Source organism: Cibotium barometz, chromosome 55 (genome assembly GCF_041138505.1).
Source record: "Cibotium barometz isolate CiBa-2024 chromosome 55, ASM4113850v1, whole genome shotgun sequence".
In the NCBI taxonomy this organism is placed as follows: Eukaryota; Viridiplantae; Streptophyta; class Polypodiopsida; order Cyatheales; family Cibotiaceae; genus Cibotium; species Cibotium barometz.
The window spans coordinates 41,088,263-41,100,575 of NC_141100.1; the positions used below are offsets into that span (position 1 = coordinate 41,088,263).

Below are 12,313 nucleotides of genomic sequence, written 5' to 3' on the forward strand. Positions count from 1 at the left end.
ATGATAATGCCTGAGTTTTGAGGATTGTAGCAATACGAACACCGTTAGGGCTGTTGCATACGAACATGCAAGGATGGAAGCCGTCCTCAAAATGTTATATTTGCTCCGTGGAAGTAACAGTCGTATGGGGCAGAAGTAGCAGCTTTTGGAAGTGGGCCACATAGTCACTTACCGGCTTGCCTTGCTCTATTGAAAATTCTCCCATTGCTTTTGCAATCCATGTTGGTAATCCATGGGAGTAAATTCCTTTGAGACTGCTTTAGCGGTAGTCATCCCAGTTCTACACTTCATAATGCTTCACACAATCTTTCAACCACAAAAGCGCAACTCCTATGTGTGCCTTCTGGACAAGAGGAAGCTGAAATGCAACAAAACCACATGTTGCAGCAAGGGTGGAAGACATATCCCCAGTCCAGTAATCAATTAGTCACCACTTGACCATCCATCTCCCTGTTGAACTTGGGAGGTTTGAGCAGCTTCAATAACTGGTTCCACTCTCTGGTGGCATGAGAGATGAATCATGAATCCTTGTGGCACCTGCGACGAATTGGGGATGTAGAACACAAAAGTTGTGAAATCGAATCTCTGGAAGGGAACCACTGGCGACATCCATCCAAATGCTGATTGTGAGGGCGACTCCCTCACTAGTTGAACTGATGTGAGCGGGGATGATGTTTCCATATGTGCTCACCACACTGCTGCTCCACCTCCTGGTCGAAGTCGTTACCCTCTTGCTGCGCATGATGTGCAACGATAAATGCAGAATTGAAAGCTCCTAGCAGCAGGTGGCCTTGCTGAGCCTTGGCAAACTCCTGACAGAGCTTGAGAAGCTGGGCAGCGAGCCGATTGTCCAGGCAGGCCTCCATGTGGTCCATATGCTCGAAGAACATATGGGCAAACATACCTAATCATATCTTCTAAATGCACGTTGAACTAGAAACTTTGGATCAACAAGATACCCAAATCTGACTCTTCCCAAACCTTAATTTTTCTCCGATCTAACCTTAATAAGACGGGTAATATGTTATGTGCTTGAGGCTAACCTGAGGGTTAGATTGGCTAATCCGTGGGTTAGGGGGCTTAAAAGATTAGTACAACAGGTTGATTATAGTGGCTACGGCTCATAAGTTAATAATCCCATAAGTTATAGCTATTTGGAACTCATTAGTGACTATATAAGTGGGATGAGTCTATAAAGTGGATATATTAAATTACGAGATTTTACCAAACCCTTTGAGGTAGTTACTGATGCCAGTGGGTTTGCCTTAGGCGGTGCTCTTATGTAGGAAGGTCATGCAGTGGCCTATGAATCCAGAAAACTCAGATTACATGAGAGAAATTATGCCGTCCATGACTTGGAGTTACTCTCAATAGTGTATGCTCTAAAGTTGTGGAGACATTATCTTTTGGGACAGAGGTTCACCTTGATGTGACGATCATCAAAGTCTGAAGTGGATCTTCACCCAAAGGGATCTCAACATGCGTCAAAGGAGATGGATGTAGACCCTGCAGGAATTTGATTTTGAAATTAAATATCGACCGGGGAAAGAAAATGTGGTTGCAGATGTGCTCAGCAGAAAAGCCTCCTATTGTTATGTGACAAGATTTTATGTGCCTAGACCATGGATGGAATCCACTCTCGATAGTCCATCCTTGATGCAAACAACCATGGATGGCTCCTTAGAGTAGGTCTTGGTGGTATGGGACGCCAGGGTTGACTGGTGTGAGTTTGTATGGACGGAGCCTAAGCCCCTATGCTCGGGGCGGGGGATCTTGTGTCTACTGGATCTATGGTTGGGTGCTGAGCTAGCTTACAAAACCTTAAATTTGGATTAATCTTGTGCCTACTGGATCTATGGTTGGGTGCTGAGCTAGCTTACAGAACCTTAATCTGGATTAATCTTGTGCTTGTCCCGTGTTTTGGAGATCTTGGAAGGATTATGTCACGAGAATCACTGACAATCGGTATTAGAGCTACCCTAGACCAATGGAGGACAAAGAGGCGATGATATTTTTTTCTAGAAAAAAGATCCTTCTATTAGTTGCCGAGAAAAACAGCCATAGTGGTTAAGTACAAACTCGTCCTCAAATGAGAGTCAAGATGTGCAAAAAAGAGGGAGGATGCTCTTCTCTTCTGCTCCGGCTGGCCGCTCTAGGAGGAGAAGGCTATCTCATACAATGGAGGGAGTGGAAACAACCACACAGGTGGTCTATAATGCCAAGTGGGCTCGCCATCACTATTTGTAAGAAGGGACCGTGCCGCTGGATGCTGAGAAGGTGTAACTATTTGGCCCTCCTAGCTCTATTTCACATGATAGAACCCTTGCCCGGACACCAGAAAAGTGGAAGAAGGCATGGGGACAGGGACCGTAAGGTTTGCTCAAGAAAAAGCACCAATCTTGTTCAAAAAGCAAGAAAAAGCAAAAAGTCAAACTAGGTTGACCGCGAGCCAAGGGCACCACTGGCAAGAGGAGACTGAGCCGGACCAAAAAGCTAAAAGGCGCTTTTTCAAAAAGCAGCTCCACGGCTGAAAAGCAAGGCTCTAAAGTTAGAAAAGCAAATTTAAGGATTCTTGAAAACACGCACACGACGGTCGAGCGAGTTGCGCTCCCCCCCCTCTTGCTCTGCGTCGCTGCTCTGGTGCCCCCCCCCACCAGCCCTCTCTTGCCCTAGCTCCGCCCCTTCGCCAACCCTCTCTTGCCCTTCGCCTCATGTGGCCCCCTCTTCTCCCCCTCTTGTGCCTGTACCCCACCCTTGCTCTGCTTGATTGCACCCTCTTATCCGCCCTTGCCCGCCTATGCCTCCCTTTCGAAATTGCCTGCCTGACACCCCCCCCCCCACGTTTTGCTAGTGCCATTCGACGCCTCTGACCCCCGCCCCTTTTCCTTTTGCGCCACCCCTCCTCCCTGCGCTGCCTTCCTTTGACTTCTTTCTGCGTCCGCCCCTCTGCCCTTCGCTTCTTTTTTTTTCCTTCTTTTTCTCTTTTCTTTTTTTTTTCTTTTTCTTTCTTTTCTTTTTCTTTTTTCTTTCTTTTTCTTTTTTTTCTTTTTTCTTTTTTCTTTTTTTTCTTTTCTTTTCTTTTCTTTTTTCTTTCTTTTTCTTTTTTCTTTTTTTCTTCTTTTTTCTTTTTCTTTTTCTTTTTTCTTTTTTCTTTTTTCTTCTTTTTTCTTTGTCTTTTTTCTTCTTTTTTCTTTTTTCTTTTTTCCTCTTCTCTTTCTTTTTTCTTTTTTTTCCTTTTTTCCTTTTTTCCTTTTTTTCTTTTTTTCTTTTTTCCTTTTTTTCTTTTTTCATTTTCCCTCCTCTTTCATTTTTTTTCATTTTTCTTTTTTCTTCTTTCTTCTTTTTTATTTTTTATTTTTTCCTCCTCTCTTTCTTTTTCTTTTTTCTTTTTTCTTTTTTCTTCTTTTTTCCTTTTTTCTTTTTTCCTCCTCTTTTTTTTTTTTTTGGGGGGGGGGTGCCCTCCGCCCCTCCTTTCCTTTCTTCATTGCCATCTCTAGCCCATCCTTGTTCCTCCGGCAGCGCCCTCAGGTTGTGGGCATTTCTTCATTTTCTCAGCAAGTTTCGGCCTCTTCTGGTCTTTGCCCCCAGGACTCCACGGCAGCCGCTCCGTCTCCCCCGACCGAGGCCGTTGTTACATGCCTTTCGTTTTCCGAAGCGGATTTGAAGCTTCTCGCTACGACTGTAGCATCCCTAGAGGCCTCCGCTCTGGTATGCAAGATTGTTGGTAGCCGCCCCACGTGTGGCTAACTCAGAGATCTTCTTCAGGCTAGCCTCCTAGGTGCGCCAGCAAAGATCGCAGATATTCATCCGTTGGGGCGCGGCTACTACCAGGTTTAGTTCGACTCACCAGTGGCGTTTGATCTTGTCATGCAGTAGAGCCCCGTTGCACTGTGTACAGCCCAGGCCTTCTTTGCACGGTGGCAACACGGCTTCAACCTGGCATCCGACCCATTAGCTGGAGTTTCAAGCTTTCTCGTGACAGTCTGCTCTCTAGGTCTCAGGAAGGAATACCTTCCTCTTCTCTCGGTGATTGGTGATGCCATCGAAGCCCTCCCCCCCAACCACTGCCTCGGCCCTCGCACGAGCAACCGGGATTCCATCTCTCCACATTTGTGTTGCCTTGCCGGATTCTGTGCCTCACATGATATCTATTCCCAGTCTTTGGGGCGATCCCATTATGTAGCGAGTGGAGTATTCCGGCCTTCCAGGTCAATGCTTTATTTGCAGACAGATGGGTCATCTAGCCAGAGTTTGCCCTCGGCGTCAGACTAGGCAACCGCTCCCGGTGGTCCCCCCTCCCACTTTCCACTCAGATCCTCATGAGGGGGCCGAGGGAGGAGCAGGTTCCCAGGCCGCGGAGCACCAGGTTCCGACCACAGATGACCCATCAGCCAGAGAGTGGCGGACGGTTGGCCCCCTTCCCGGTCGTCGGCCAAGCACTAGAGCTAAGCGTCGCCGCCGTGCGCGCCGAGCTGGCAACATGCATGAGGATTCAGTTCTGTTAGAGAACCGTTTCGAGCACTTATCACAGCACCTGCCCGCGGATCTTGGGGCAGCCTGCGGATTATAGTTTTCTTCCGGTGTCTTCCGACGCGGAAGGACAGATAGGTTCGAGGAGACCGTAGCTCCTATTCGGGTATGTGTGGTCTTCCACCACTCCAGACCCTCCACGCCAAAGAATGGCGCGATGATCTTCTCTTTCCCTTTGATTGCAGCCCCTGAGTCAAAGTGGGATCCAGAGTCGGTGGCAGCTACCATTCAGGATCAGGGAGTTGAGCTATCGCATCATCTGCACGATCTCCAGATCACCGACGTTCTTACTCACCTATGGTCTTTGGCCAAGATGGAGCTTGGTGGATCAGCCCACAGAGACGAGGGAGGGGAGATGTTGACCTCCAGCCTGGAGGTACTGCTTTTTGTGTTCATGCATACCTCTCTCGTAGTACCTCCTCCCCCCTCTTATAGATACCTCCATTGTGATCGATGCAGCACGGAGTATGCATACTCTCGCGCTCTTGCAGAGTGGCAGTACATGGAGGGCAGGATCCACGCCCACTTGGTGCGACTCCGCACCAGGACAGATTGTGACTCTTCCCCGTCTCTAAGCCCGAGCCGAAGACTCTTGGAGTGGAGGGCAGTTCGGGTAGTTCTGTCTCACACAGAGATTGATACGAGGATTGTCTCATGGAACATTCATGGCTTAGGGGAGCCTCAATGCTCTTAGAGACGAGGCGTCCTTAGAGGAGAGCTGCATCGAGCTATGGTGGGGGGATCTATTGACATTCTTTTCCTTTGGGAGCATCATCTCACCGAGGGGCGTACCCGCCGTTGCGGGAAGATTCTACCAGGCAGGAGTCATAGTTTTTGGTCTCCATCCTTTGGCCCTTCAAGGATGCAGGGAGGAGTGTGTCTCTGTCAGCGACGAACAGCTTCTGTCGTCTGTGAACAGGATCAGGAGTCGTAGTTCCAGGACGTGCTCAATGGGTTACCATTCTGATTGGAGAGGATAGCGTTGGCTTCCTCAACATTTATGGCCCTGGTGGCCTGAATGCGGCTGCAGGTAGAGCTATCTTTTGGATTCGCTCGCTGAAGCTCCCGCCTCCACCCTGCTCTGCGCACCTTCGCTCCCCCCCCCTCCTCGCGCCCTTTTTTCCTTCCGCCCCCCGCTTGCTCCCCTCAGCTCGCCGCTGCGCCCCCCCTCTCCTTCCTCGCTGCTGCGCCGCCCCCCCCTCCTTCCTCGCCGCTGCGCCTCCCCCCCTCTTCGCCAGTTCGCCCCCCTCCCCTCGTCGCCATTTCGCCCTCCCTCCCCGCTGCCGCCTGTTCGCCATCCCCCCCCCGCTGCCGCCTGTTCGCCATTCCCCCCCCGCTGCCGCCTGTTCACCCCCCCGCCTCTTCGCCTCCTCACGCCCGCCTCCATTCAGCAGCGCCCCGCCCCCCTCCTCCTCGCGTTGTCGCCGCCCCCCCCCCTCTGGGCCTCTCCTCCTTTTTTCGCCGCCCCCCCCCTCCCTCCTCTGTCGTGCTGCTTTTCACCCCTTGGGGGTTTTTGTTTTTTTTCCTCATCGTCATCCGTCCTTCCGCCTCTTGGTGTGCAGCCCGCTTCTTGCAGGTTTTCCGCTTTCGCCTCGCCTTCGCTTGAGCTTCAGACTCTGATGGAGACTCCTCCCGCCTCGCCTCAGAGGGACTCTTCCGCAGCCCCCTCGCCCGCCCCCGAGGTCATCCCCATCAGGCTTTCTCTTTCGCCGGAAGAGGAAGCGAGCCTCACCGCAGAGGTGGAACGCCTTCAGGCTCACTCCACCATCTGCCGTATAGTCGGCACTCGCCCCAGCAGAGGGGAGATCAGGGATCTACTTCAGGCTCGCCTTCTTGCAGATGTGGGCAAGATCCTGGATGTACAGCTCTTGGGCCGGGGACATTATCAGATCGAGTTCGAGGCCGCCCAGAGCGTTGCCAAGGTCCTTGCCATGAGTCCTCTGGATATCAGGGGTGTTCGGGCTTTCTTCAGGCCTTGGCAGCATGGATTTGACCCAGCTGCGGCGGAGCAGGGAGAGCGCCTCTTCCATATTACAGTTTGTTTCCCTGGTCTCCGCCGGGAGTATCTTCCGCTCCTCTCCAGGCTCGGAGCATTGGTGGGCTCGGTTCTTGAGACGGGCCCCTCAGCAGCTTCAGTGGTGGCCAGAGCAGCTGGGCTACCTTCGGTCAGAGTGTTGGTATCTGACATCTCCTCCCTTCCTAAGGTCATTCAGCTACCTAGGATAGGGGGGGGGTGGATAGATCAGAGAGTGGAGTTCTCGGGGCTCCCGAACCAGTGCTTCATTTGCAGGCAGGTCGGTCATTTGGCCAAGGCCTGCCCTCGCAGGAGACCTCGGCCCTCACCACAGCAGCAGGCCACGGATGGCCCGCCCACAGATTCGGCTCGGCAGGCTGCCTCAGGGACACCTGCTTAGGCCACAGAGACCTCGGAGTGGCAGCCTGGACAGGGGCGCCGTCGAGGGAGACAGCCACAGCAGCACGCCCAGGTACCGCTGCAGCAGCAGCCACAGTCTCAGCCTCACTGGGTTCCCGTGAGGAACAGATTTGCTCCCCTTCAGGAGGAGACCCCTGCAGCGACCGAGGACCAGGAGATGCCAGCTCCCCCTCCTTCACCTCCCTCACACCCATCCCCTCCCACCGCCTCGCTTCCACCATCGCCTCCTCCCGCCCCCGCTCCGGCCTCGGCAGCGGCTCCCTCTCCTCCTCCCTCGCCTCCCCCTCCTCCCCCTCCGCCCGCCTCGCCTTCCCGGGAGGTCCTGGCAGCTCCCTGGCGCTCACCTGCAGTCCGGAGGGCGCTGAGCACTGACCTCGCTCGAGCATCACAGAGGAGACCTATGCCGATTAGGGCCTCACGGATTTCATCTATCCGCAGTCGGCTGAGTCGCCTCGGCATTCGACAGCGCTCGGCGGCGTTTGATTATACCTTCACACGGCTTTTTGGAGCAGAGGGCCCCCATGAGCCAGCACCCATCCGAGTGCATGTAGTGATACCTCCGGCCCGCGGGGAGGAGGCACTAGACTCAGCGGTGGCCTTCTCGTTCCCTCTATGTGGACCTTGTGACCGGGAGTGGACTCTAGAGCTCGCTCTCAGCACGTTGAAGACTCAGGCAGTTGAGTTTTCTCATCACATGAGCGATTTGGAGGTTACAGATGTGCTAGGCCGACTTTGGGAGTTGGCTCATTTTGTCTTGGATCCCGGGAGTGTGGATACATCCGGGATTCGGCATTTGGTCGTGCGGATAGTTGCAGATTTGGCACGCGACCCAGGATATGTGAGTATTCACGAGGTTACTATGTCAGAGCAGGAGGCAGTCGCCATGGGTCACAGCCACTGGCGCCTGATCCGGGATTCTTGCAGTACACCGGGTGGGCAGACTCGCAGCCGTTCGGATGGGGACTACTCTCCATCCAAGCCGCTTGCGAAGGCCCGCCGCACGGCTGAGACAGCATCCACCTCAGTAGGACATCCATGAGGATCATCTCATGGAATGTACAGGGCCTTGGCGGAGCACACTTTATACGCTATCGAGGCTGCTTGAGGCAGGAGCTACAGAGATGCCTGGTTGGTGGCAGCATTGACATTCTGATGATGCAGGAGCACCACTTGGGTGAGAGCAGGATCCGAAGATATGGTTCGGTGATGCGTGGTAGATGGGACACTTTCTGGTCTGCAGGGTTTGGTCCTTTGGGTGGACAGGGAGGAGTATGCATGGTTATTGCAGATGCATGGCGGCAGGCCATTGTGGATCGAGGGATCATTGTGCCTGGTAGAGCACAGTATGTCATTCTGAGGATGCATGATGAGCTATTGGGTGTGCTCAACATCTATGCGCCCAATCATGCTAGTGCCAGAGCAGAGTTCTGGACTCAGGTTACAGATGCATTGCCAGAGGCCGCACATTGGTGTGTTGGGGGAGACTTCAACATGCTTGAGGACCCGGCAGATAGGGTGGGAGGCAGTCATGTTACAGTGCACGGCACGGAGCTTGCAGCTTGGGACCGGTTTTGTATGACACTGAGGATCACTGATGCATGGCAGCATGGGGCTTTCTCCCGGTCTCAGGACAGTCTTAGTTTCTCTCGGTCGGACCGCCGGCAGGGAGGGACTAATCTATCTCGGATTGATCGCTTTTATGTGGGCGATTGGTTGGGGGAGCGAGGGGGCTCCGTCGGCATTCTTGCTGGCACCTCATTTTCAGATCATGCGCCAGTTATACTGACTTTGGAGGAGGGGACACGGGAGCCCAGCTTGCAGTTGAGGATCCCAGAGAGGGTACTTGCAGACCCTAGTCTCGCTGAGGACATTGAGAGGATCTGGCATGATAGTCAGTGCTCTGACCAGGATGCAGCGGGCCAGTGTGCCCAGGGACTCATTGATCTTAGCTCTTTTCTACACGCTGCAGCTTTGACACGACTGGGAGAGATTCGCGAGCGGGAGCAACGGCTGAGACGCAGCCTTGCTTCGCTACAGCGCCTTCAGGAGCAGCAGCCTGCATGTGAGTGGGTGGCGTCTCAGCTGAGCCAGGCACGCCAGGAGGTTAGAGAGGCAGAGGAGCAGAGACATGAGTTTTACTATCGTCGTCAGGCCTCTCAGTGGACGCAGCTTGGTGATAGAGTGACTGGGGAGTTTTTTGAGATCACTGGACCCCGTCATGCGCGAGCAGGGGTTCGCCAGCTTGGTAGACCGGATGGATCGATAGCTACTGAGCTCGGGGAGATCAGAGCCATTGCCACTGCTTTTTATCGTGACTTGCTTTCAGCGGAGCCAGCCACTGAGGATCGAGATGTATGCAGACAGACTGTGTGGACCCATGTGCAGAGGAGGGTCACAGACCATATGCGCACAGTTCTAGGTGCGCCTCTGTCAGAGATTGAGCTTGCCGAGGCCTTGAGGGTCCTGCCGCGACATAGTTGCCCAGGGGAGGACGGACTGACGCCGGCCTTTTTTATGCGCTATTGGGACCTTTTGGGGCCAGGCCTCCGCAGGGGCTTTCAGCATGTTTTGGACACTGGGGTGATGCCGCAGAGCTTTTCCGAGGGCTTGATCTATCTTATCCCCAAGGGAGAGGGAGTATCAGATGATATTCGGCATTGGAGGCCTATTACGATCCTCAATACTGTCTACAAGGTCTTGGCAAAGGCCTTGAGTTTGAGGATCCAGCCCTTCCTGGGGGAGTTGATTCATGCTACTCAGACAGGATTTGTCAAGGAGCGTAGTATCCTTGACAACATCTTTACTTTCTGGGAGGCGACGGCCCGAGCTAGGTTTCTTGGCGAGGACTTGGTCGTGATGCTTCTCGATTTTGAGAAGGCATACGATAGAGTTGATTGGGGATTCTTAGAGGGCACTATGCTACGCCTGGGCTTTGAGCCAGGATGGATCAGAGGGGTGGCAGCTTTGTATTCCACAGCTCGCAGCCAGGTGCTGATTGCAGGAGGTCGGGGGCCGAGTTTTGAGCTGACCAGATCAGTCCGTCAGGGGTGTCCTCTCGCCCCTTTCCTTTTTCTCTTCTTTGCGGAGGCTATGAGTATGTATTTGACGGCAGAGGAGGTTGGTTTGAGAGGACTTCAGCTCCCAGTCCGGGGGGAGGATTTGCTTGATGCTGAGTTTGCAGACGACACGGGCTTATTTTTGCATGGCCAAGAGGCCAATCTTATTCGGGCAGAGCAGTCGCTCCAGGTTTTTAGTGCAGCTTCGGGAGCATTGATCAATTGGCGCAAGACAGTGGCCTTTTGGATCAGTAGTGCTCCCACTCCGGCATGGAGTCCGGACCCCGGTTTTAGATGGATTCCTCCCGGCACAGCAGTGCGGTATTTGGGATGCCAGATTGGCCTCGATTTGTCACCTGAGCAGCAGATTGCCCCGCTTCTTCTGAGCATTCGGAAGAAGCTATTGTATTGGAGTACAGCTCGACTATCCTTGGCTGGGAGGGTGGTGGTGGCAAATCAGGTGCTGTTAGCGACTATGTGGTACATTACGTCTTGCTGGATTTTCTCGAGCTCTTGCATCAGCCAGGTATAGAGGCTGATCAGGAACTTTCTGTGGTCTGGGCGGGACGGTCAGCCAGCTCGGGCAAAGGTTGCATGGGCAGTTATTACACTTCCGCTGGCTCAGGGCGGTTTGGGCATTATAGATCCAGTCGATCAGAGTAGAGCCTTATTGGGGAAGCTTATTGTTCGGGGGTTGCTTCCAGGCGCTGAGCCTTGGAAAGAGCTCCTCTTGCAGCGACTGCAGGCCCGGGCGCCTCCTGCAGGGGGTACTTGGGCACCAGAGATTCGCTGGATATTCATAGAGATGAGGAGGACAGGCCTCAGTAGAGGATGGGAGGACATATTTGCTTTGAGTATCCTGAAAGCTTGGGAGCTGCTGAGACCGGGGCTCTCTCAGCGGCCTCCGTCTTGTGTTGAGGAGCGGGCCAGGCAGCCGCTCATCTGGAGCCCAGCGGTTCGTACAGAGCAGGGTCATATGCTGGGTTCTCGGCCTCGTCTAGCCTGGGGACCTTTAGCGGCAGGCCCAGCTCGTAGTTTTGGAGACTGGCAGGCTTTCTGCAGTCTACCAGAGGAGACCCAGGTGGAGAGGCTGAGTCACTTCAGAGGGGGGTTGATTATGAGGGATGATATTCAGGAGGCACTTACAGAGGAGTGGTTCACACCTCTCGAGCCAGTGGCCCCACGGTGGATGGGAGCCTTTACACAGTTGGAGATCCTGATTGCTGTCAGAGCTAGCACTGAGGATGGCAGATGCCTCTATTATGAGATTCAGGATGAGGGCCGACTCCAGAGAGTGGAGGTGGAGTCGCCTTTGGTTGCAGAGTGCACCTTTCAGAGGATTCGGGTAGTGGCTGCCGCTTCTCGGAAGTGGCATATTGACCCCGACCCTGTTGACGTGCTCCCGGATTGGCGTATATGGGCATATGCAGCGTGCCCCTTGGCCCGGCTACAGTGGGACCCCGGAGAGTACGAGTGGCATGATCCTTATGCATCCCTTGAGGCCACAGAGATCACATTTTTCCAGTATACTGTTCGACTGGGACGGCATATTTTGACGGCGAGGAGGACGGTTTCTCCAGCGGCAGCGGGGCATTGGCGATTGCAGGGACTATCACAGGAGTTCCTGGAGGATTTCTGGGCTCGGCTCTGGGCTAGTCGACAGGCCCGCAGGATCTCGGCTTTTCAGTGGCTGGTCGCCCACAGGGGCTCAGCAGTTGGCACTTGGCTTGTTTACAGCGGTCTTCCGGCGGCCTGCGTCCGATGCGGCCACCCTATGGAGACACAGAGACATTGCCTTTGGGACTGCCCTCAGGCACAGCAGATTTGGCTGCGGATGCTGCGTATTCTAGCCCCCCTCTCTCCAGAGGGTATGTTTACGTGGGGTGCCGCTGCTTGGTCGACTTCGTCAGGGCCTGCTTTGGGCTATGAGATGGAGCAGGGCAGTCAGGCCATCAGATTTATTAGGGGCCAGCCTCGCCTGGTTCCGGCACCGGATTTCTCGTCCGCCAGCTGGACACAGGAGAGGGATTTACGATGGGAGCTCCTCAGCAGCCTCACCATCTGGTTCACCTGGAGGGCCCGGTGCTTCACGGCCTTTGAGGGGAGATTAGAGCCACCAGCAGAGACTGTTCGGGGGATTTGGCAGGAGTTGATCCACACCCTGCGAGGACAGTACGACCGCATCCGGGGAGACTCGGATGAGGCGATTTTACGGCGCCAGGCCTTTCATACCACTTGGCGCTGCGGCCCGTTCTACACCCTACACACGGGATCCCCCCGTTGGCACTACAGG

At 54.0% G+C, this 12,313-nt stretch overlaps 1 protein-coding gene across 1 annotated transcript in view; it reads left to right on the forward strand.

The window, feature by feature from the left end:
* LOC147607741 (aldehyde dehydrogenase family 3 member H1-like) overlaps positions 1-12,313 on the forward strand; it is a 74,685-nt gene that overhangs the window by 20,578 nt on the left and 41,794 nt on the right. The window lies entirely within an intron of this gene.